Source organism: Lepidothrix coronata, unplaced genomic scaffold, assembly GCF_001604755.1.
Source record: "Lepidothrix coronata isolate B3197 unplaced genomic scaffold, Lepidothrix_coronata-1.0 Scaffold137, whole genome shotgun sequence".
In the NCBI taxonomy this organism is placed as follows: Eukaryota; Metazoa; Chordata; class Aves; order Passeriformes; family Pipridae; genus Lepidothrix; species Lepidothrix coronata.
The window spans coordinates 1,220,995-1,224,655 of NW_016690317.1; positions in this window are offsets into that span (position 1 = coordinate 1,220,995).

Here is a 3,661-nt window from a genome sequence, read left to right on the forward strand (position 1 = left end):
TGGAGCAACCTGGGCTAGTGGAAAGTGTCCCTGCCCATGGCAGGGGGTAAATCAGATGATGTTTAAAGTCCCTTCCAACCCAAACCATTCCATGATTTTGGGACAGGAGGAGGCAAAGCCATGGCACCATTGCTGTGGGTGCCTGGGGCAGTGGGTGTCTGGGATGGCCTTGGCTGCTGGGAGCTCTTCATCCCAGTTATTCACCTGGGATGAGGCAGGAGAAACACCTGGAGATGAGCACAGGAAACCTTCCAGCCCCAGTTCTGTCCCTACCTGGGCCCAACATGTGGAACTAATTCTAGGAGGGAGGCTGGAAAATTCCTGCTGGTTCCTCCAGGCCTCTGTGCTGGAATGGTTTTAATTTCTGTGCCTGCCCTGAGCTGTGAGAGGTTTTTCACTGTGTTTCCTAAAATATAAAATCTCAGGAGACTCTAAATTGATTGCTAAGCCCTGGTCAGAGCAGAGCCCCCTCAGCCTTCACAGGGTCCCCCCTGCACCCAGCACTGAGGCTTTTTTGGAGGAAAGGACAAAATGCAACCGGATTAAAGCAAAAATGTGGGATAGGAGCTCATTAGAGAACTGGCCCAGAGCCTGGGAAAGCTTGATCCTGCCACCAGCCAGGCTTTGGAGAGGGCAGGAGAGCAGAGGGGAGCAAACCACAGGGAGAGCTCTGGTCAATCCCCGGATAATTTGGGGACTGAAGGGTCCGGCTGGGCTGGGAATTCCCCTGGGAATTCACGGTCCTCTCTGACCAAAGAGCACCATGGAATGGCCCAGGAAGGGAGGACAAATCCCACCCCATGGTGTGCCTGTCCTTTCAGGAGTCACCCAGAACGAGCCATTCCTGGGAATTGCCGGGGATTTGGAGCGTGGCTGGGGAGATGTGAGGTTGGAATGTCCCCCTGGCCCAGCCCAGCTCCAGCTGCTCTTGGACTTCTCCTCCCTGTCCCCCAAACACATCCTTCCCCCAAGGTGACATCCACCCCCAAACCCCCACCACGGTCTGGTTGTCTCTGCCCTACAAGAGGAAAAAGCCACGGGGAGATTCATAAATAAACCAGGACGTTTTCCCTGCTTGGTTTGTGTCCTTAAGGGAGAGGGATGCTGCAGTTTTTTCCATCATTTTGTAACAAAAATCTTGCAAGAATCTGCAGAAAAACATATGGGGTGACTCTGATCGTAGGAAATCATCAGCAAAACTACAGCTCTGGTGTTGAATTCTGTGTGCACATTTTTAAAATGCAGTGAAGCCCAGATGATTCCCTGTTACACTTCCAGCCAATTTGGATTGGGGGGAAAAAAAGAGATTGTTTTAGATGTGTGAGAACCAGCACCTGTCTAATGAAAGATAAAGTAAAATACGACAGGTTTTGGTGTTAAAAGCATAACAGATGTACAAATGGCAAGGCCTGGGTGCTTTGGGGAGGAAGTGATGTGAACAGGAGGGAAAAACAGCCTCAAAAAAGGAATAGAAATTCAATTTAAACACGGGTATCTGGTGCCCTCCTGTGGAAAGGAGTTAGTTTGGAGGAGAGAAGCAATCACCCGGGGGATTTAATGAGCAGAAAAGTTTTTGGGGCAGGGATGAATATTTGGACTTAGATTAACTAAGAGTGGTAGAAAACCAGAGCTCTGTTGGCATTTTAACTCATCGTGTTCCAAAAAACCACTGTGTGATTTTCTGGGCTCAGAACTGAGGCAGTTTAACACATCCCATGAGCTGCTGTTCACAGTCACACCCCAGCCCTGTGTCACCTCCCCAGTTCCCAGTCAGGAAAGCCCAGTTTGCACTGGAAGGGGCTGCTGAGCTGCTCCTGTTTCAGGGGCTGGTGAAGGACAAGCTGTGGCTGTTGCACAAATGGAGTTAAAATTCATCTCTGTGAAGTTAAATAAAGTCCAGGAGAGGATTCTCCCCCTGTGCTCAGGTGAGACCCCCCCCCTGCAGAGCTGCCTCCAGCTCTGGGGCTCCAACACGAGGATGTGGAGCTGCTGGAGCAAATCCAGAGGAGGCCACGGAGCTGCTCCAGGGGTTGGAGCCCCTTTGCCATGGAGAGACTGGCAGAGCTGGGGGTGTTCACCTGGAGAAGAGAAGGCTCTGAGGAGACCTGAGAGCCCCTTCCAGAGCCTCCAGGAGAGCTGGAGAGGGACCTGGGACAAGGGCTGGAGGGACAGGACACAGGGAATGGCTTCCCACTGCCAGAGGGCAGGGATAGAAATCCTTCTCTGTGATCATTCCCTCTTTGGTACTGCTTCTCCTATTCCTCTTTCTTCTCGTAGCAGTGCAGACCTTGCCAGTGGACTGCTCTCTAATTAAGGGAAATGATTCCTCTCCCCTCTCACACGGGCCAGAGGAGTTGCCCTCTGCTGCCTCCCGGGAGCTGTGAGTGCCTGGCAGCCCTGGCACTCCAGCTGGGCATTTACCATGTGCTTGAGAGTGGTGTTCTTTCCACGAGCACTTTTTCAACCATTAACCACCAAACCTCGGCAGCTGCTTTCCAGGGAGCCTTTCAGTGCTGACTTGAGGAGCCTCCAATGGCTGAAAATCCCTCGGGAATTTATTCCAGGGATTAATCACCTTCAGGGTGCTTTTTTTCCCCCCCTTGCTTCTGATCTGAACTGGCCCTGCAGTTCTTGCCAGGACTTCTTGTTCTGCCTCCCCACAGTAGAAGAGGATCCCTCTGGGCTGTGTGGGACTGCTCCCTGGGGTCGTGGCACTGCTGGGAGCTGGGGGCTCAGACTGTCCTGCACCCACAGCCTGCCCCATCCTGCAGGGATGCAGTGTCCCAGTGTCCCAGGGGCTGGGGGGAACAACAGAGCTGCACCAACACCAGGGAATGCCAGAATGGTTGGGTTGGAGGGACCCTAAAACCCATCCAGTGCCACCCCTGCCATGGGCAGGGACACCTCCCACTGTCCCAGGTTGCTCCAACTTGGTCTTGGACACTTCCAGGGATCCAGGGGCAGCCACAGCTTCTCTGGGAATTCCATCCCAGCCCCTCCCCACACTCCCAGAGAAGAATTCCTTCCCAATATCCCATCTAAACCTCCTCTCTGTCAGTTTGAATCCATTCCCCCTTGTCCTGGCCCTCCAGATCCCTTTTCCAAAGGCCCTCTCTGGCTTCACTGAATGCCTGGGGGAGTTTTTCAGGTAATAAATCGATGGATGAAGTTTATGGCTTGCTCTGTATCTTATTTGAGACAAGGGTCTTGTTAGGCTTGACCTAAAACAAGATGAACCCAGATGATTCATCTTTTTAACACTGAAATCCCACCCAATACACCAATATAACAGAGGATGTGTGTGTGTGTGTGTGTGATCTGTCTGCCACAGGAATCATAAGCCCTGTGCATGTTCTACATTTATTCCATCCCACACCGTTCCCAAGAAGATCCATGTGCCTCCAGGGATCTTGTTCTTTCCATTTCTGCAGGTCCTGCTGCCATCTAATGGCACTGAGCTCCACCAGCACTTTTTTGGGGATAAATAGGGGGGGAAATAAGGTTCTGAAGCTTCCAGACACGTAGCAGCTAAAAGTACTAAATCCTTCCATTTTTGGAGTCATAAAAATCTTGGGGTGTTTAAATTAATTAAGCTTAGCATATAGATATATAGATAGATATATAGATATAGATATAGATATATAGATAGATATATAGATAT